Consider the following 22,304-nt stretch of genomic DNA (forward strand, 5'->3'; position numbering starts at 1 on the left):
TTCTTAGTTTCCTCCCTCACCCCTTTCTAGCAAATCCATTTATTATGAACAAAAAATATGATAACATCCAAACATGAACAACGTACTGTTTTCAACACTGCACACGAATTATCTCATCCTCACACAACCCTGTAAGATTATCTACTCGCACTCTATAGATGAGAGAACTGAGGTACAGAGAGGGAAAACAACTTGCTCCAAATCTCAGTAGTTTTAAGTGGGGGAGCCAAGACCGAAGCCCAGCTGGTCAGACTACAGGGTCGTGAGTTCAGCCTGTGTGTTATATCCTTCCCTATATTCTTTGGTGACCATATTTCAGTTGTGTTTTTCCCTCTTCCAAGTATGAGTGACATTTGTGAGGTTGTATTTTCCTTCTTGTGTTAAAATATTAGGTTCACTGTCTTTATTGCCCGTGCCCTGGTGCCTGAGGCCTGTGAGTCAGCTGTGCTCAGTCTAGCAAGCATCCATGGAGGACCCGCCGTGCGCCATGCATCGTGCTGGTGCCAGCTGTCCAATTTCATGAAACTCCATTTTAATAAAGGATACTGACAGATAGAAACCAAAAATTTCAACCTAATATGGGATGTTATGTTGAGACAAAGGCATCTTTGGTATGCACTGCGATCATATAATGGAGTCATAAATGTGGAGGAGGGGTGGGTCAGGGAAGACTTCCTGGGAGAAACATCCTGGGGGCTAAGTCTCAAAGAACTCTGAGGAACACCAGGTTCAAGAGGCCAGGCATTAGAAGTCAGAGGGGTGCAGGGAAGGTCAGCAGAGTGGCGATAAGGCAGGAGGAAGGAGCCTGGGATGGTAGGGTTGAGCCTACCTGAGACAGCTGATGGATAGGAGGAAGGGACCAGTCAGAGGGGCTGGGGAATCATGACCTGACATTGTGTGTGTTGATTCAGTGTCTACACACTCAGTGTCAGGCCATGGGGAAGACCCCACAGAGAGGGCAAGGCTTGTCATTGAAGTGGATGGATGAGAGGCTCTACCCCTCATTATTTGTGGGGCCTTAGGCAGGCTGCTTTGCCTCTGGGAAGCCAAGTTTCCTCACCTGTGAAATGAACTCAAACTTATTCAGCTTAGTGAGTACTGAATAAGAAGATGCTAGTGCCAAGTCTAGCACAATGCCTGACCCCAGCAATCATTCAGACAATGTTTGCGATTACTATCATTTCTGACACTTAGTAAATGTTTATTGAAGGAGTGAAAGGGAGCAATGGCTTAGGTGACCCCAGCGGCACCCAACGCAGTTGGGAGATCAGATCATCAGCTAAGCTTAAGCCTGGCCCATGATTTCCACTTGTCTTACGAGGACTGGGAAATAAGGGTTACATTAGTTTGAGGGAGACTTCAGCTTTAACATAAACTCCAAGTGACGCCATCCAGTCCACCGGAGAAGCAGCCTGCCTCAACAGGCAAGTCTGACCACAGAGACTGCAGCTGAATCAGCCGTAACTCGGAGCTGAGGCTGATAATTTTCTGAGGCTTGCTGCACGCCTGTGAATCTTGCGTTCCTGTAGGTTACATCATTCTGTCCAGGTGCAGACAGTCCCGCTGATGGAACACTCCCCGGCAGCTGCAGCAACCTGGCACCTGGCATGGAGGAGTCCATCTGGTGGTGATATGCAGCCACTCAGGACTCGTGCCAGCCACGCCGGCTCCTGGATGACAGGCAGATATGGCTGTGGCTGCCTTGCTTACTCCCAAATAGCACAGAGCGGGACAGTCTTCCAGCCAGGTGGGTAGTTCCAGGAGGCCACATTCACCTTGGAGATTCCTACGATACTCAGGAAAAGAAAGAAAAGCTGCGTACAGTTCTTACAATCATGCTTGTCATTTCTGTAGTCCTTTTTGTTTAAGGATCTCAGCTGCTGGGGCACGTGCAAGTTTTCCTTCAGTTTCTGTGCCAGCAATAATGTGCCTTGATTTTCGGGCAGTTATAAGTGGCCAGAGAGAAAGGGGACCTTAAAAGTGTAAGCCTGGCTTATTTTTTCTGGAATGAGATTTCTGCAGCAGTGGGTCCCAAACTCAGCACTGTGCTGGGTTTTTCTAGAGGAATATGACACACACAGGACTGCCAATTCTGATTCAGTAGGTGTGTGGCCAGCCCCAAACACCTGCATTATTAACCAGCTCAAGGGGTGGTCCCCTAACTGGCTGCCTCCAATCCCCTGAGGTACTTGTTAAAAATGCAGGTCCCTTGGCCATACCCCAGACCCACTATATAGACAGCTCTATCTAGGGTGTGGATGGATGGAGTTTCACTCTTGTCACCCAGGCTGGAGTGCAATGGCATGTTCTCGGCTCACCACAACCTCTGCCTCCCGGGTTCAAGCAATTCTCCTGCCTCAGCCTCCAGAGTAGCTGGGATTTCAGGTGCCTGCCACCACGCCTGGCTAATTTTTTTGTATTTTTAGTAGAAACGGGGTTTCACCACATTGTCCAGGCTGGTCTCGAACTCCTGACCTCATGATCCACCCGCCTCGGCCTCCCAAAATGTTGAGATTACAGGCGTGAGCCACTGCACCTGGCCAATGGCTTCCTTTTTAACAGGTGACTTTTGCCACAGGTCCCTCAGCGGCTCTTGAACACAGTCAAGTTTTAGAGCTGCTGCCGTATGTGATTCTGATGCACTGTATTTGACTACTACTCCAGAACAATTATGCTTGAATTTCTGTCTTGCAGACCCTAGATTTTTTTTCCCCTGACTCAACTAGACTGTCCTCAGCAGCTGAGAGAAGTGTTGTTGGCCAACATAACACAAAAGAGGCAAAGAAAGTAGAAAAGTGATGTAATCTGAAGCCATGTGGAGTCTGAGGCCAAGAAATTGTGATGGAAAAACACCAGGGATCCTCACCTTGACTATGACCCAGCTTTGAGTGTTGAAACGGAGTGTGTGAAGACACTGCACAGTTCTTTGGCGAACGGGCTAGTTGGATTAGCAACCTTCTGCTTGGAGAAGCTTCTGCCACTGCTTGTAGGTTTGCTTGGCTTTTGTACTTCTTTTTTTTTTTTGAGACAGTCTTGCTCTGTCACACAGGCTGGAGTGCAGTGGTGCCATCTCAGCTCACTGCAACCTCTGCCTCCCAGGTTCAAGCAATCCTCCAGCCTCAGCCTCCCAAGTAGCTATGACTACAGGTATGCACCACTATGCCCAGCTAATTTTTGTATTTTTAGTAGAGACAGGGTTTTGCCATGCTGGCCAGTCTGGTCTCGAACTCCTGGCCTCAAGTGATCCGCCTGCCTTGGCCTCCCAAAGTGCTGGGATTACAGGCGTGAGCCACTGTGCCTGGCTGGCTTTTGTACTCTTCTGGGCAGTCTTGGGGCAGGGACTGTGTGAGCAGAGAGTTTGGAAACTTGGATCCCAAAGGTCAGAGGCAGGGTCTGACCTCCAAGGGAGAGGAGAAGCACAGTCTGTGGATCTGGGAAGTGTTTCAGGACAGGCTTTGCTGCCAGTCCCCAGGAGCCTTCCTCCCCTGTGGGGAGCCAGTACAGAGGCATTCTCCAGGAACCCAGCTGGCCAGACAATGCCACTCTGTTCCTGAGTTTGCTGGCACCTAGGCGGTTAACCCAGAAGCCGCCTCTGTGTCCTTTAGGGCAGGCAAGTTTTAAAGCTCTCCTTTCAACTTTGGGCCAACAACATCTCACAGGGTAAGAAGATGCACTTTCCTCCCCCAAGGCACTGTTTTTCAGTATTCTTTGACCATGAGGTCCTCAAGAGTGTATCTTTTCTTCTTTTCTTCCTCTGCAGCTGATGATCCCTGGGAGAATTTTTTTCCTTTCTTTTCTTTTTTTTTTTTTTTAGAGATAGGGTCTTTCTCTGTCACCCAGACTGGAGTGCAGTGGCTCAGGCATAGTTTACTGTAGCCTTGAATTCCTGGGTTCAAGCAATCCTCCCACCTCAGTCCCCCAAGCAGCTAGGATTACAAGAAAAAGCCACCATACTCGGCCCCTGAGAGAATTTCTACATCCTCAGAAGAATTCTCCCAGGAACTCTTGAGATGAGAATAACCCATGTCTACTCAGCACTGTGAGCCAGGAACATGCAAAGTGTCTTTCTCCTACTCCATGTTGGCCAGAGATCAAACAGCCATTCCAGAAGGCCATACACTGGAGACATTTTTTAAAAACCTGTTTTAAAATTTATTTTATTATATTCCATAACATGTCAAAATTTAAGACAGCTTTAGGCCGGAGGGCTCACGCCTGTGATCCCAGCACTTTGGGAGGCTGAGATGGGTGGATTGCTTGAGCCTAGGAGTTCGAGACCAGCCTGGACAACATGGCAAAACCTCGCCTCTACAAAAAGCAAAAAAATTAGCCAGGGTGGTGGCACGTGCCTGTAGACCCAGCTACCTGAGAAGCTGAGGTGGGGTGGAAGGCTCGCTTGAGTCCAGGAGGTCAAGGCTGTAGTGAGCTGTGGTCATGCCACTGCACTCCAGCCTTGGTGACAGAGTGAGACCCTGTCTCCAAAGACAGCTTTAAAATTGCATACAGTATATCTCAAGAAGAGGAATAACAACAAAGAGAAATAAAGGAAGGGGAACCAATGAAACTAGGTAGAGGTTGATGCATGAACTCCTGGCACACTTACTAAAGACAGTACACCAATTTGTGTGTTTTTTTGTTTGTTTGTTTGTTTGTTTTGAGACAGAGTCTCGCTCTGTCATCCAGGCTAGAGTGCAGTGGTGTGATCTCAGCTCACTGTAACTTCTGCCTCCTGGGTTCAAGCGATTCTCCTGCCTTAGCCTCCTATGTAGCTGGGACTATAGGCACGTGGCACCACGCCCAGCTAGTTTTTGTATTTTTAGTAGAGACAGGGTTTCGCCATGTCGTCCAGGCTGGCCTCAAACTCTTGACCTCAGGTGATCCGCGTGCCTCAGCCTCCCAAAGTGCTAGGATTACAGGTGTGAGCCACCACACCCAGCTGGTTCTAAGCTTTTTAACAAGGAAGAAGTGGTCAGGCTTAAAGATAACCCAAACGACGTCAATTCCTTTACCCTTTTCTTTATTATTTTTTAAATCTATCATTTTTTGAGCTTCTACTATGTGCCAGGCACTGTCCGAGGCACGGAGGATACAGCCGCAGTCAAAATGAAGCCCCTGTCTCTGTGTAGCTGACTCTCCAAGTGGGAGAGGGAAACAACATGCAAGTAAGCAATGCCATACATGATAATCATATGTCAGGTGGTGCTAAATGCTAAATGAAAATGACCACAGCATGCCCAAGGATGGAAAGTAACTGGGAAGAGGTGTGGCCATTTTAGACAGGGGCACTATGGAAGCCCCCCAGGGACGGGCATTCGGGCAGCAACCTAAAGATGGAGGCGGGGAGCTGCACCGATGTGTGGGAGAAGAGTGTCAGGCAGAGGACAGTGTGTGCAAAAGCCACGGAGCGTGAGAGTCATGGGTGTTTGTGGAACTCCCAAAAGACAGCGTGGCCCAAGCACAGTAAAAGGGGAGGCCCGGAAGGGGTAGGAAGTTCACAGCACCCTGGGGATTTGTGCAACATGGCGGCCCTGGGGAGGAGATGAGGTCAGGAGGAGAATGCAACTCCCCAGGCCATGGCCTTAGGGCAGGGAGGCAATATGATTTCAAGAGACCACTCTGGCCACTGTGTAGAAAACAGGGAGTCAGCAGGGGCGGGGCATTAGTTTGCTGGGGCTGCCATAATAAAATGCCACAGGCTGAGTGGCTTCAACAACAAAGTTATTTTCTTACAGTTGTGGAGGCCAGACGTTCAAGTAAGATCAAGAGGTTGGCAGGTTACTTTATGCTGAAGTCTCTTTCCTTGGCTGGCTGCCACCACCTTCTCACTATGTCCTCACAGGGTCTCTCTGTGTGCACACATCCCTGGTGTCTGGGTGTCCAAATTTCCACCTCTTATGAGGGCATCAGTCAGATTGGATTAGGACCCACCCTAATGACTCATTTTAACTTAATCACATCTTCAAAGCCCTTATCCCCCAATACAGTCCCATTCTGAGCTACTGAGGGTTAAAGCTTCAACACATGAATTGGAGGGGACACAGTTCGACCTGTAACAGGGCAATGACAGAATCAGGGAGACCAGTTACGAGGCTAATGCCATGATCCAGGCAAGAGATGATGGTAGCTTGGACCAGAGTGATAGGTGTGAAAGTGTGAGAAGTGGTCAGATTCTGCAAATATCTTACAGGTGGGATAGGATTCATTGATAGAATGGATGTAGAGTGTGAAGAAGGAGGGGAGACAAGGATGGCTCCAGTTTTTTTTTTTTTTGTCATGAGCAACTGGAAGCATGGAGTTGACATTTATTGAGATGGGAAAACTATGAGAGGAGCAAATTTGGAGGGGAATGCTGAGATCAAGGAGTTCAGGTTGGGAACTCCTTGTAAGTTTGACGTACCTGTTAGGCATCCAGGTGGAAATACCAAATAGCCAGGAGGAGATAACCAACATTCAATTTAGGAGAGAGGTCAGGGTTGACTGACATCATTATTTTTTTCTCATTCCTATGGTTTCTTTTTTTAATATAGAAATTTTGTTGAGAAATAATTCACGTACCATAAATTTTTCTTTCTAAAATGTACAGAGTGGTAGGTTTCAGTATATTCACAGGATGGATGGTGCAACAATCACCACTATCTAATTTCAGAACATTTCATCACCCCAAAAAGGAATCCCATACCCATTAGTCATTCCCCAGTCCTCTCTCCCCTTAAGCCCTTGACACCATGAAATTGCTTTCTCCCCTACTGATTTGCCTATTATGAACATTTTATAAAAATGGAATCATAAAATATGTGGCCTTTTGTTTCTGGCTTCTTTCACTGTGCATAATGTTTTCAAGGTACACTTATGAGTATCAGTGCTTCATTCCTTTTTATCGTTGAATAATATTCTATTGTATAGATTAGCCATGTTTAGTTTGTCCATTCATCAGTCAATGGGCATTTGGGTTGTTTCCACTTTGGGCTGTTATGAATAATGTTGCTATGCACATTCATGTATAAGTTTTTGTGTGAACATGTGTTTTCAGTTCTCTTGGGTATACTTAGAAGCGGAATGCTGAGTCATAGGATAACTTTATTTTTAACATTTTCAGGAACTGCCAAACTGTTTTCTAAAACAGCTGTACATTTTACATTCTCACCAGGAATGTATGAAACTTCCAATTTCTCCAGATATTCAGCAATCCTTGTTATTGTCTGTCTTTTTTCATTATAGCCATCCTAGTGAGGGTGAAGTGGTATCTCACTGTGATTTTGATTTGCATTTCTCTGATGACTAATGATATTGAATATTTTTCATGTGCTTATTGGCCACTTTTATATCTGCTTTGGAAAAAATGTCTATTCAAATTTGTTGCCTATTTTTTTCACTGGGCTGTTTATCTTTTTATTGTTGAACTGAGAAGTTCTTTATATACTCTGGGTATAAGTCCCTGTCTGATATATGACTCACAAATATTTTGTCCTATTCTGTGGATTTTCTTTTCCCTTTCTTAATCATCCTTGGAAGCATAAGAATTTTTCATTTTGATGACCCGACATACAAATTTGAGAGTCATCAGCATATAAATGTTATTTTAAGCCACAAGACTCCTCAAGATCCACTGGAAAGTTAGCTTAATAAGAAATAGAAGTGGGTCAGGAGCAGTGGCTCATGTCTGTAATCCCAGCCTTTGGGAGGCTGAGGTGGGTGGATCATTTGAGGTCAGGAGTTTGAGAGCAGCCTGGCCAACATGGTGAAACCGCACCTCTACTAAAAATACAAAAATTAGCCGGATGTGATGGTGGATGCCTGTAGTCCCAGCTACTTGGGAGGCTGAGGCAGGAGAATCGCTTGAAACAAGGAGGTGGAGGTTGCAGTAAGCCAAGATTGCACCACTGTACTCCAACCTGGGCAACAGAGCAAGACTCTGTCTCAAAAAAAAAAAAAGAAAAGAAAAGAAAGAAAAGAAAAGAAAAAGGAATAGAAGTGTCCAAGGACTGAATCCAAGAATGCCCACCATCCAGAGATCCAAGACATGAAAAGAAACCAACTAAGAGGACTGAGGACTCCACTCTCACTTCCTCTTTTCTCTGAGTTTTGGAGTGCCCATTCCTTTCCAGAGTAGCAACAGAAAATTAAAAACTCATGTTTGTTTTTTAGGAATTGCAATTCCAACCCTCTCTTTCAATTCTCACCTTCAAGGCCATGCAGGTTCCAAGGGCTTTGCCCATTCTGATGAGGAGTGCTAGCATGTCAATTCAGGCCCCAAGATGGCATTAAAACCACCAGAGATTTATTGGATTTCCTGGCCTTGAAAGATAAGGGGGAAAGGGAGCAGCAGTGGTCAGCAAGAGCCTTCAGACTGCATTGTAGCTTTGATGTCTCTGAAAGGAGAGGGAGAAGAAAGGAGGGCTGGGTAGGAAGAGCTTCAGGCTGTAGAGCGGTTCTGAGAACATCTTGTCAAGCCCAACTGGGGCCCCAGCACAAAGCTTGCCCACAAAGTTGTCCATGCTGGCCAGAAATGGCTTGGCTCTAGTACTTCTGCCAAACTATCATTGGCTGGGAACAGCTTAGGGAGAATGCTGCCCTAGCATGAACACTGCGGTTGATCTCAAAGATACTGAATCTGGAGACCGTCTGCTAACTGCAATCCTTCCAGCAGGTTCTTTCTTGAAGCAAGACCTGAGTGCTGCATTCCTATGGCTTCCACAGTCCATCTCTAGTCCTCACAGACCCGCTTCTCCATATAAACTCAGGAAGCAGCTCCTCTGGAGTTTTCATGAGTTTCTCTTCCTGGTGGGGAAATTAGAAGGAGATGAAAACTGACTACAGCTTCTGTAGCTTCAGTAGATGCAGCTTCTCAGTGCTGCAGGTGATGCTGATCCCCTCCCTCTTGCTAGCCATTTAAAATTCCCCTCACCCTGTTATCACCCCTGCAGGTCTTTATGGCTTACCTGGTGATGTGACTTAAATCCTCATTCTTGAGGAGCCTGAGTCTCAGCCTTCTCAACTGGGGTTGCTGTACCTATCTACATGTCACCTGGGTTCCACATGCATGCCCTCATACTTCCATTGTGTACGGGCAGCCCTGTATGCTTTTGCTGATCAGGATCAATTACCTCTGCCAAGATGGCAACTCCTTGCCTATTGGCTCCTAGACACACAGTCCAAAGTTCCCTGGCAGCAGCCATAGCTTGTAGTTCAGTGGGACCCTTGCTGTGTCCTCTGGCAAGAGTGCACCCTTTCTGAGAACCATGACCTCCAACCCTGCAGAGCCTAGAGTTGTGGGGACAGGAAATACCAAGTCTCTCAATGGGTCATTAGGAGTAGTGGTAAGTGGGGACACTCCTGCTTCCATTCCTTGGTTTCCTGATCAATGTATTCATCCTACTGGGGACACAGTGACATTGAGATCTCTGATTTAATGCCTATGACAGATCCTGATGCATGGCACCCATCCTTCAGCTGTGCCTGTAGAAAGCGATTTCCACACACTGCAAGGCCCACTGCATCTAGATGGTGTGCTTCTGGGTGATATGACCAGTGGATCCCATGTTAATGGGCCCACATCTGCACTTCTTTTGCTGTGAAGGGACCTCTGGTTAGATGCTGTGTTGGGTAGGACAACAACTGTGGATCATTTATTCCTTAAGCCCCTGAATAGTGGTGCTGACTAAGGCTTTGTCAGAGGGAAAGGCAAATCCATATCCTGAACAATTCCTTCTATGAGGTTGAACTAATAGCCCTTCCAAGGCAGAAAGAGCTCAATGTTGCCAATTTGTCACCAAGTAGCCAGCTGGTTTCTTTCAGGAATAATGCTACATTGGGGGCTATATTAGTTTCCTGGGGCTGCCATAACAAAGTAGCACAGACTGGGTGGCTTAAAAAACAGAAACTTATTGTCTCACAGTTCTGGAGGCTACAAGTCCAAGATGAAGGTATGGCAAGTTTCACAGGGCCATGGAGGAAGTATCTGTTCTAGGCTTCTCCCCTTGGCTTGTAGACGGGTATCTTCTCCTTGTGTCTTCACGTTATCTTCTCTTTGTATGTGTCTGTGTCCAATTTTTCTTATAAGGACTCTAGTCATGTTCGATTACAGCCAACCCTAATGACCTGATTTTAACTTAATGCCCTTTAAAGACCCCATCTCCAAATGCGGTCACATTCTGAAGTACTAGGGGTTAGGACTTCAACGTATGAATTTTGGGGGGGGGGAACTATACAGCCCTAGCAGAGATAGATCACTTTGCCATTGGGTGCAAAGTGATCATGTATCTGAAACTGCCTATTATGAGCTGGTTTTGTTGGATCAAGTCATAAGCTGGGTGAGCCCAGCAGCACCACATTGTAAGATGGAAATGATACATTTGGAATCAAGCTGCATGAACAGGTAGTCCAGACCCCAGGTCACCTGTCACAGTTGCACAAGTGTTTCTCCCCTAACTGGTACCTATGCCATGGATCTCAGGACTGGTCTATGTTGCTTCCAAGTTGAACACTCAAAGGTAGCAGTAGCTAGATCAGCCACAGTAGGTGGGGATCCATGTTGTTTGGCCCATACATGTATGGGCACCCTCTCTGCTACCAAGGCCACTCCATGCCTGTGCCCACCATGCACATGACATCAGCCTGCTGAATTACTTGTCTACTTGGTTGTTGAGTATCTCTTCCATGGTGGATGCTTTCTGGCAGGCATTAAAATGTGATACAAAAATCCTCACTTTGTACCCATTCCCATATGTGTCTGCTCCAGACCTCCTTGTCTCCCAGACCCCTAATCTGATGAGCAGGCCATTGGCCTCTGCCCATAAATCTCTATAGTCTCACCTCAAATCACACAAAATAGGTGAGAACATGCACCACTTTCTGCTCCATCCATTGGGAAAATTTTCCATCTCCATCCACTGTGTTTCAAGACGACTCCTGAATGTAGCTGGAGTCCAGCTGCCATACCCTTTTGCGTTTCACCTGTCTAACAACCCAAGCCATTTATAAATCAAGCTAGGGCTTCTTTCTCCTCCTCCAGCCCATGGCACACGTTTACCTATGTAACAAACCTGAACATCAAGGGTAAGTTAAGTACCCTTGAACTTAAAAGTTGGGGAATAAAAAGAACTCCCAACATGGCATAGGTACCAGTTGGGGAAGAAACACTTGTGCAACTGTGACAGGTGAACTGGGGTCTTAACTACCTGTTCATGCAGCTTGATTATAAATGTATCATTTCCATCTTACAATGTGGTGCTGCTGGGCTCACCCAGCTTATGACTTGATCCAACAAAACCAGCTCATAATAGGCAGTTTCAGATACATGATCACTTTGTACCCAATGGCCAAGTGATCTATCTCTGCTAGGGCCCAGGAACACATTATGAGTTGTTTCTCCAGTGGCAGATACTTGTCTGCTGTGGATGGCACGGCCTTGCTCTGGAATCCTGGGACTTCAACATGAGTCTTTGACTGGGGCTTACAGCAATGTTTCTTTTATCTTAGAGGGGATATTCCGTTAAGCCCCTGAACACTGGACCCCTACAAACTTTACTAAAGTGGCGGGTCCCTGAATCTTCACAGCATCCATCTTGCACACTGAGGGTACACTTGTCTCACCTAGGCTTCCAGTGTTTAGCCACCTCTTGCTCATCCTGTTGGATCAGCATGACACCATCAATCAGCGTAATGCATTGGTGTGATGTTCTGTGGGGTGTCCGCTTAGTTCAGGTCTTTAGGACTGTATCATGACAGAGGGCAGAGAATTAAGAGAGCACAGAGGCAAAATTATAAATAAATGTTGCCAGTTTCATGATAAAGTGAATTGTTTTGGATCCTCTTTTCTAATCAGAATAGAAAATAACACATTTACTGAATCAATGGCCACATATCTTATATGTACTTTAGGGCTCATTAATCCCCTCTAGCAGAAATCCCACCTCCAGCACAGCAGCTATGATAAGGGCTATGACTTGGTTGAGCTTGCAGTAGTCTGCAGTCATTCTCCGGGATCCATCTGTTCCCTGTAGGGTCCTGACTAGCAAATTAAATAAAGATATGAGAAGGACCATCAGCAATGCATCCCTTAGGTTTTTAATGGTGATGCTAATTGTCTCCATCCTTCTAGGGCATAGTATTTTTTATTTACTCTCTTAGCCAGGAAGGAGCAGGTAGCTTCAGAGGATTCCACTTGACCATCTCTACTACCATCATTCTTACCTCACAGGCCGAGGAGCCAATGTGGATGCCATACCAACTGCTAAGCTTATCAATCCCTGTTTCACACTCAGGGACTGGGGAAATGATCATATTGTGGTTTAACAGATCCAGGAGACCTTCCATGAACTAGATTTTAGCCATGAGTACATTCATATCCTAATATTTGTAAGCCCCGTCTTTAACAAGGGGACTGTGCTCATCCTTTGGGTCTCTGGGCATCAACATCACTTCAGATCTATCTAGAAGTGTTTTAAATATCTGGGTATCCCCTTTTCTTAGTGTACAATAACCTAAGTAAATATTCTAGTATATACCTCCCATAGCCTTTCCAGATCCTTTCTTTTAAGGACTAATTCACCCCTTCAGTCAACTGGTTCTGGATCTGAAAACTGACAGTGGTTCAGGAACTGAGTAAGAGTCCAGATTTATTTATTTGTTTATTGAGATAGAGTGTTGCTCTGTCACCCAGGCTGGAGTGCAGTCGCAGGATCTTGGCTCACTGCAACCTCTGCCTCCTGGGTTCAAGTGATTCTCCTGCCTCAGCCTCCCGAGTAGCTGGGATTACGGATGCATGCCACCACGCCCGGCTAATTTTTTATATTTTTGGTAGAGATAGGATTTAGCCATGTTGGCCAGGCCAGTCTTGAACTCCTGACCTCAGGTGATCTGCCCACCTCGGTCTCCCAAAGTGCTGGGATTACAGGCGTGAGCCACCGCGCCCGGCCCCATGACTTCATATTGGGGTAATTTCCCTCAGTCTCCTGCTCCTTCAGTCTTGCTTTTCTTGGGGATTGGGGGAATTATAGAGGTTAAGCATCACCTTGTAGGCTGCCCATCTATCTTGCTCCTAGGAGTGCCATGCTCTATCAGTCACTGCCACAACTCCATGAAGCTCTCTTAGCTGCCGCTTCAAACTTGCCAGTCATTATGGTAAAAGCTGCCAGAGCTGGCTCTGATGCCTAATGTACCTGGCCTCTGTTACTTGAGAATGAGGAGACATCCCTGTGGATACTAACCAGCCCAGCCCTGTGACCACCTCTCTGGCCTGGAGAGGAGAGCTACCACTGGACCTCTTCATGGTGATGGTACCCCTGATAGCCTTGGTTGATGGTGTGTGCTCTGAGGCCTCTCATAGAGCATGATCCTCTGGCCTCACATAATGTATCCATTCCAGCTTTCTCACTTCCTTCAACTTCTTTATTTCTTTCTCTACTATCTTTCAGGGGCAAATCAGGCATTTCTATGTTGTTCAGCATGGACCATTACTTTCTCTGGGCTTCTAGGAGCTATTGAATTTGTCGTTGATTGCTGTGCTAAGTTATTGTTTTCCATAACTTAGTGGCTTAAAACAACAAACATACATTATCTCAGAGTTTCTGTGGGTCAGATTGGGAGTGGTTTAGCTGGATGGTTCTGGCTCAGGGACTCATGAGGTTGTAGTCAAGGTGTCAGTCAAGGCATCATCTGAAGCTTTGATTGGGGCTGTAGGGTCTACTTCCAATAAGGCACGCTCACATGGCTGGCAGTTGGTGCTGGCTGTCAGCTGGGATGCCTCAGTTCTCCATGCGGCTTCCCAACCTCCAGGACCTCTCGTCTCCATGTGGCTTCTCCAGAAAGATAGCCTGGACTTCTTTACTTGGTGGCTGGGCTAAATAAAGAGGCTAAAGAGAAAGAGAGCATACACCTAAAATTTCAACCAATGTAATCATAGAAATGACATCCTGTCACTTCTGCTGTATTCTAGTTATTAGAAATGAATCCACAAGTTCAGCCTACATTCAGTGGGAAGGGATTAAACAAGGGCATGAATATTAGGAAGCGAGGTCATTGAGACCATTATGTTTGAGGCTGCCTACCATAGCTACCTAGCAGCAAATTTGCCCCCAGCTCTGGGGATCTTTAACCAGGTGTTAAATCCCATGGCCCAAGAAAGTGCCCCCAAGTCAGTGAATTCTTGCTTATTCAGTCCTATATTATTACTCCTTGATCAAGAACTCTCAAATCTAACCCTTGAGATCCTTCCCTTTCTCCTCTTGATTCAGCTAGCTCATTCTTATTAATCATTGTATAGTCTCTTCTCTCCCTTATCAGGCTCAGCACATCCTGAAATGTAATCCTAGGTATTGGAAAGTGAAGGCAGTTCCTGAGGGACCAGAGAACCTGTGCTTTGTAGGGGAGAGGTCTCTAGCATCAGTCAGCATGGGGAAGTACTAACTTGGGTTACCTCTGCAATCTCTACAGTACAGAACCACCTCATGGAGGTGTGGATGAGGAGGTTCATCCCCTTGGATATTACTAATAAGAAGCCCAGAGCATCCATCTAGATGTCCCCATATGGCAGGGGCCAGGTTTTCCAATTAGGATCTTGACTTTAGTAAAAACAGACTAGTCTAGCCTGAGCATTTGAATGCCTTTGGAACTCTACACCTCTAACAATCAAGTCCTGCAGCTGTTTCTCAGCTCTGTTAGCCCTTCCACTACAGGAAATAAGGGCCTCTTGGCAAACTTCCAAATAAGCCCTCTGGTTTTCACACTTAGCCTTTAACTGTTTGTATAACTGTTTGTTAAAGAACCTCAGTTTCAGCCGGTGGGGTGGCTCACACCTGTAATCCCAGCACTTTGGGAGGCCAAGGCAGGCAGATCATGAGGTCAGGAGATTGAGACAATGCTGGCCAACATGGTGAAACCCCATCTCTACTAAAAATACAAAAATTAGCTGGGCATGGTGGCGCATGCCTATAGTCCCAGCTACTCAGGAGGCTGAGGCATGAGAATTGCTTGAATCCGGGAGGCGGAGCTTGCAGTGAGCAGAGATTGAGCCACTGCACTCCAGCCTGGCGACAGAGTGAGACTCCGTCTCAAAAAACAAAACAGAACAAAACAAAAACAAAAACCTCCCTCTGGTGGGCTTCAAGAAAATTTAGCAAAAAAACAGCGAACTCTTCTGTCCCTGTAGACACTGCCTCCCTGAATATCTTTCAAGTGCCTGATTTGTCCCACCTGCAAGGCTGTTCCCTTCCACCAGTATGCATCCCCAGGCTACCACCAGCACAGCTTCAGCAATTAGGCTGCCACCTTGTGCCAGGGACTCTCTGTGCCCCACAGTCTACTTAGGATGGTGTCCTCTTTGCCTCCCTAGTAGTGAGTGAGGCAGTTCCCAAGCCCTATCATTCTGTCTGTTTTCTCCAACCATTCCTGTGCTAGTTGGGGTCCTCTAAGAAACAGATGCCAAGGGCGATGATGCGCAAGAGATTTATCTGCAGAAAGGAGAAGGAGCAAGATTAGACAGGGAGAGCCTTCAGACTGCTCTGCAGAACTGGTATCTGGTTAAGGAGACTGAGAAGAGGATTCATTAGGAAGAATTTCAGACTCTGGTGCAGTTCTAAGAAAGTTTCAGCCAAGCTAATGGAGAGTGCTCAAGCCATGGTTAGAGGGGCCTGCCCTAGAACCCCGCCATGTTTCGTCATTGGCTGGGAGCAGCTCTAGGAAGCAGAGCCTGGGCATAAACAACGAGGCAGGTCCAGAATGGCTATCAGTCAACTACACACCCCACCCCTCCGCAGCTCCTTAGGGGAGGATATCTGAACAGACTTTTCTTGGTCTTCCAGTGTGCAAGTGCCCAATTGCTGAGAACTCCAACTTCCCTGCTCACTGAGCCTGGTGAGAATGTGCAAATATCCTGAGTCACCAATCGTCTGAGTCTGAGGCCCCCTCTGTCCTGGAAGTGCAGCCAAATACCCCTTCTGGGCCTCCCCTTACATGCCCCACACTGGCCCTGGGCATGGGCCTGGTCTCAGGAATGAAAACTGATAGGGCATGGAATTGCAGCAAGGCAGGCAGAGAGAGGGTGGGGCATATAGTGCACTTTCTGTGAGCCTCATCTAAGATTTACTGGTCAGACTTGAAAAATCTGAGACACTGAAGGTCCCAACAGCCAAATGGGTTCCTCAGGGTTAAGTCCCAAGAAAGAGACTTACTTTGTAATTTGAGGGGATCACAGCTGTGTTCCTGCTCTGTCTTTGTAGCCTCAACTTCCACCCTCAGAGTCATTCTTTTATCTAGAACACAATCTTCTCTAGACTCCTATTTTTAAATGATGTTCCTCACCCCCCTCCCAATCCTGCCCTCACTTCTCAAGAATGAGGTGATGAAATTGCAAATCCTCCCATATGAACTCATTTTCCTGGTCCTTTCCTCAATCCCAGGAATAACCCTGGGTAGGAGGAATGCACCAGGGGGTGCTTACAAGGGGAAGAGCAGATGGGAAGGCAAGCGATCTACTGCAAAATAGGCTGCTCTTCCCCACCAGGAGGGAGCAGTTGATTACACATTTTTTTCTGCGTGGTATTTGACCATGTTACCTGTTAGTACTCTAGGAAGAGATCTTTGTGTCTTTGAGGTAGGAAAACAACACTTAATGTCATGCAATGGGTAGACCAAGAAATGGATAAAATCAGGCAATGTCTGTGTCCCCTTGCTGCCTCCAGTAGGTGCTGGAGAGAGGGGAGAACGTGAGAGTCGGCTTAGCCTACCTGCACGCTTTTGTCTTGAACCTCTTGAGGGTGAAAACGATCCCAGTTCCAAACTGGAGGGGAGCAATACACCCTTCTCTCACCCTGCAGCTTTGTGGGACAGAACATTGTGCTCAACCTGGAGAGCAGACGGCTGTGATTGTTCTCTTTGCAGGCAGGCAGCCCTTGCTTGTTCCCAGCTACAGGACAAAGCCGATGCAGGAAGAGCTAGTCTGGGGATTGGCTTTTGACCAGGAGTTCTTCACAAACGTTACAGGCAGAGTGGGGAAGAGTAGAGGTACGGGTCTCAAGGGGATTGGCCTCCAAGGCCTCCAAAGTGGAGCCCCCCACTACTGCCTCTCACCCTGTGTGGACCTGGAGATCTAGTAATCAAGCATCTCTGGGCCTCAGCTACCAACTCTGATAGATGATAGATAGATAGATAGATGGATGATAGATAGCTCCTCTCTCATAGCATTGTTTTAAGATTTAAGGGGGTAAGTTGTGGAGTGCCCAGTCCAGGCCTGGCATTCTAAGTTCTTATCAATGAAAGCTGCTGTAAGTGTAGTATTCCTGGGCTGGGTATTGAGCAGCAGATGTGTACTCTTTCCCAAGCTCAAAGGTGTCTGAAATGTCCCATGACTTCATTACTTTTAAAAAATGATATGAAGTCCAACTCCCAGCCCCTGTTCTATCAGGCTTCAGGAAACTCCATCTCAGTTATTATTACAAACCCTCCACCCTCCAGGTTTCCCAGGCTGCGCAGACACTGGGGGCTCCACTATAGTTGACTCAGGGGACTAGTGCATGGGCCTTGTCCAGGCTCACCTTGTCAGGTGAGCACCTGAAACCTGAACTTCTGTGCCTCTCAGGGTGCAGGACTCTCATACCTGGCTCCCATGCCTGGTGTCTGCCTTCCTTAGCCCACGTTGAAGCTCTCTGTTCCTCCTCCATTTGCAACTCCCCAGATCCCACATGACCTCAGGGATCTATAAGGAGGTATCTCTAGGACCCATCGTTCACCAGCCTGCAGATCTCCCACTGCTTGAAGAAATCCTGTTCCTCCTCTTCTCAACCAAACACAGTAAGGCCCCACATGCTCCAGTCTCCGGGGCCCCAAGCATCTGCTCCTTAGCTTGGTAAGATCTTCACGAAAGAGAGAATGACAAGCTGGCTTCAGACAACTTCTGCTTTTAGCTCTGAATCACAAACTCCCCCAAGGCAGGAAGGTGCTGGGGTGGGAGTAGTAAGAGAGTGAAATATACATTTATTTATTTACTTATTTATTCAAACATCTCTTCTATGTGGCAGGTACCATTCTAGTTCCCGAGGTTCATTAGTGAATAAGTTCTCTCTCTCCAGAGGCTCACTTCCTAGCAGGGGGAGTCAGGTGATAAGTGTATAAACATACAAGGCAATTTTGCCTAAAGTGCTATAAAGAGAAGTTTTAAAAAGTAATCCAGGAGAGAATGGGGTGGGAGAATTAACATTTGGTTGGGTGGTTGAGGGCGGTCTCTTTAAGGAGGTGATGTCTGACTGGAGACTCTGCTGCTAGGAAACCAGCCATGCAGATATCTGGGCAGGAATGTCCAGGTGGAGGGATCAGCCCCCACAGTGGGAATGAGCTTGGCCTGTTGTAGAGTCATGAGCAAGGTGGTGGTGCAAGATGAGGCCAGAGAAGTCGCTGGAGGCCAGACCATGACCTTTAAATTGTTAGGGTTTTATTTTAAATCCACTAGGAAGCCCACAGGATTTGAAGCAGAGTGGTAACATAATCTGATACTTTTTTTCTTTTTCTTTTTTTTTTGAGACTTCCTCACTCTGTCACCCAGGCTGGAGTGCAGTGGTGTGATCTTGGCTCACTGCAGCCTCGACCTCCCAGGCTCAAGCCATTCTCCCACCTCGGCCTCCTGAGTAGCTGGGACTAGAAGCATGCGCTACCACGCCCTGCTAATTTTTGTAGTTTTTGTAGAGATGGGGTTTAGCCGTGTTGCCCAGGTTGGTCTTGAACTCCTGGGCCCAAGCTATTCTCCTGCCTTGGCCTCCTACGGTGCTAGGATTAGAGGCATGAGCCACCATGCCCCAACCAATATGGTTTTTTTTTTTTTTAATATCAATAGGTTTTTGGGGAACGGTGATGTTTGGTTATATAAGTCAGTTATTTAGTGGTGATTTGTGAGATTTTGATGCACCCATCACCCGAGCAGTATACACTGAACCCAATTTGTAGTCTTTTATCCCTCACGCCTCTCCCACCCTTTCCCCTGAGTCCCCAAAGTCCACTGTATCATTCTTATGCCTTTGCATCCTTATAGCTTAGCTCCCACTTACGAGTAAGAACATATGATGTTTGGTTTCCCATTCCTGAGTTACTTCACTTAGAATAATGGTCTCCAATTCCATCCAGGTTGCTGTGAATGCCATTATTTTGTTCCTTTTTATGGCTGAGTAGTACTTGATGGTGTATATATACCACAATTTCTTTATCCACTTGTTGATTGATGGGCATTTGGGCTGGTTCCATATTTTTGCAATTGCAAATTGTGCTGCCATAAACATGTGCGTGCAAATATCTTTTCTGTATAATGACTACTTTTCCTCTAGGTAGATACCCAGTAGTGGGATTGCTGGATTAAATGGTAGCTCTACTTTGAGTCCTTTAAGGAATCTCCACACTGTTTTCCATAGTGATTGTACTAATTTACATTCCCATCAGCAGTGTAAAAGTGTTCCCTGTTCACTGCATCCACGCCAGCATCATTATTTTTTGAGTTTTTGATTTTGGCCATTCTTGCAGAGATAAGGTGCTGATATGTATTTTTTTTAAAAGTAACTTTGGCTGGTAGGCAGAGAATGATTTGTGCTGGGGCAAAAGTGGAAGCAGGAGACCTTTGAGAAGCCTCACCGTAGCAGAGGGGAGACCGTGGCGCCTGTACTACAGTGGGAACAATGCCATTATCCCACCACAGTATACCACCATGGATGTTATTATTTTAATAGTCACACTACTAGATTACCAGCAAAAGCAGTATGGCCTCCTTTATCACTTCTAGTGGGCATTTTAATTACATTCTTTCTTATTTCTCTTTTTGTTTAGGAATGAACATATGCAGTTTCCTACTAAGTTATTTTAAATCTTATGCTCTGTCACCATAAAATTAAATTGTATTTCTGAGAAGTATATTCTTATGATGAGTTCTTTATCTTTCACGTTTTCCATTCCCATTTGGTGTTTCAGAACCTCATTATTAGCCAGCTAGTTCTTCTCCTTATGATGGTTAATTTTACGGGTCAACTTGACTAGGCTAAGGGATGCCCAAATCGCTGGTAAAACATTATTTCTGTGTGTCTGTGAAGGTGTTTCTGGAAGAGACAAGCATTTGAATCAGTAGACTGAGTAAAACAAACTGCCCTCCCCAATGTGGGCAGGAACCATCCAGTCTGTTGAGGGTGCGGCTAGAACAAAAAATCAGAGGAAGGGCTAATTTTCTCTCTCTCCTCTTGAACTGGGATATCCATCATCTCCTGTCCTCAGACATCAGAGCTCCTGGTTCTTGAGCCTTCAAAATCCAGGACTTATGCCAGCAGCACCTACACCTCCCTACCTCCCTTCCTATGCCCTAACCCCGATGTAGACCTCTGGTCTTGGACAGGGAGTTACGCTATGAGTTCCCGTGTTTCTCAGGCCTGCGGACCAGACTGAATTACACCACCAGCTTTCCTGGTCCTGCAGTTTACAGACTGCTTATCATAGAACCTCTCACCCTCCATAATCCCCATCATGAGCCAATTCCCAACGTAAATCTCCTTTATATCTCTATGAATCCTTTTTGTTCTGTTTCTCTGGAGAACCCTGACTAATATCCCCTTCCTCTTTCTTCTTTTATCTTCTAGTGAGGATTGGATTTGGTCGACTTCTGTCTTCATTTTTGAGCCAATTCCTCTTCATAACCTTTGCTGTTCTTCACAAAGAAGGCCATCAAAGGCTAAATAAAGATTTCTATCATAAAAATCAGTCATATTTAGTCATAATCATGTGTATCTTAAGCACTTACCATGTGTTAGGCACCAAGCTAAAAGTTTGTCTCATTTAATTCTCAAAACGAAATGGATATTTCTATTGTCCCATTTTACAGAAGAAGAAAAGCTCTGGGAAACTAAGCACACTTCCTAAGGTCTTATGCTAGAGTGAGTGGCAGAGCCAGCTTTCAGGGCCAAGTGTCTGATTCCGAGGTACACTCTTGATTAGCCACCTCATCTATCATTGGCCCAGTGGATGGTTTTTCCAGGCCCGACTAACCCAGTTTGAAAACAGAAGGACATGGAGCTATGTGAGCATAGACCACAGTTGCATTCTTTGCACCTACGGGAAGTAAACAACATGCCAATCCAAGTTCTAATGCAAATAAGAGCCTATTTGTTTTCTGAGTCAATCCTTCAGGCATTATCTGTAACAGGTCTGTGGCTCCTCTGGTAAGACTGGGCCTTGATTGAATGTGATGTTGCCGTCAGTCTAGATTTGTGCTTACATATGTGACTGGTCCCCAGATGCCATACAACACTTAAATGCAGCCCAGTAATGGTTCCTGACCACCGCACCTCCACTCCAAGAACACATAGCTGATGCAGCTGCTGAGCTATTTCCTAGCCTAATTACTTTCTTTATTTTCATGCCTGGCCATTGTTAATGACATTTGGCCATCACGCACACAGTAAATAGAATTAGGATAGGATGTATTGGAAAAATATGACTTCTGTATAGAAAGTTGAGAATCCAGAAATTGCCATCTGGATTTTATGTCTTCTTGCACAATAAGACAGCCTCTCAAGGCAGCACATTTTGGGAGTAGCTTGGCAACATTCAGCAGCAGCTTGATTCCTCTTTCTTTATCCTGCCTGCTCCCAGATGCTGAGTCCTGCTCTGTAGCTTGAGTGGAGCAGGAGATGGGTCCGTGGAGGAAAAACCTAAGGCTATGTCTTCCTTGTTCTCTGGCTCTGACCACTGTCAGTCCAGCACAGTTCTGTCTACGCTCATGCTGCCATGCTGCTGCTTTTCCCTCTGAAGTTTTAATGAAATTGTCCTAGTAAGTCTGACCCTCATATTCTGCATAGAGCACCCTTTATTGTTTCATGTATTTTTGAAGGCTAGTAGAGCTTCCTAAGGAAGGCAGGTCAGGAGATGGTAAACCAAAGCTCTCACTAAATGCTAGCCGTTACTACTACTGCTACTGGTAAAAACCTCAATGTGGGGTTTGTCCTTTCTCTGCCTCTTACATCTTCCTTGATGCCTAGAAGAGTGCTGGGTACGCAATAGATATTCTTTCATAGATACTTGGTGGCCTGGCTTTATGCTTCCATTTCACTACCTATAAAATATCCATCAGTGTTTGCCAAGCTTCCGTCATTTCCCCATTACCTTTGCATATTGATTACTATCTGTACAATTATTTCTTCAGTATACTTTTTATTTTATTTTATTTTTTTAGACAGAGTCTCACTTTTTCACCCAGGCTGGAGTGCAGTGGCACCATCTCAGCTCACTGCAACATCCGCCTCCCAGGTTCAAGTGATTCTCCTGCTTCTGCCTCCTGAGTAGCCAGG

General features: G+C 46.1%; 1 long non-coding RNA gene across 5 annotated transcripts in view; it reads left to right on the forward strand.

The window, feature by feature from the left end:
- The window catches only part of LOC104006587 (uncharacterized), a 52,256-nt gene that overhangs the window by 4,227 nt on the left and 25,725 nt on the right, over positions 1–22,304 (forward strand). The window contains exon 3 of one of the 5 annotated variants that reach the window (XR_008548287.2): positions 2,695–2,986. The exons of the other annotated variants lie outside the window; for them this stretch is intronic. This is a non-coding gene — a long non-coding RNA (uncharacterized LOC104006587). The remainder of the gene's footprint in view (positions 1–2,694; positions 2,987–22,304) is intronic. 5 annotated transcript variants of the gene reach the window in all.

The sequence above is a fragment of the Pan troglodytes genome, chromosome 4 (genome assembly GCF_028858775.2).
Source record: "Pan troglodytes isolate AG18354 chromosome 4, NHGRI_mPanTro3-v2.0_pri, whole genome shotgun sequence".
Lineage (NCBI taxonomy): Eukaryota > Metazoa > Chordata > Mammalia > Primates > Hominidae > Pan > Pan troglodytes.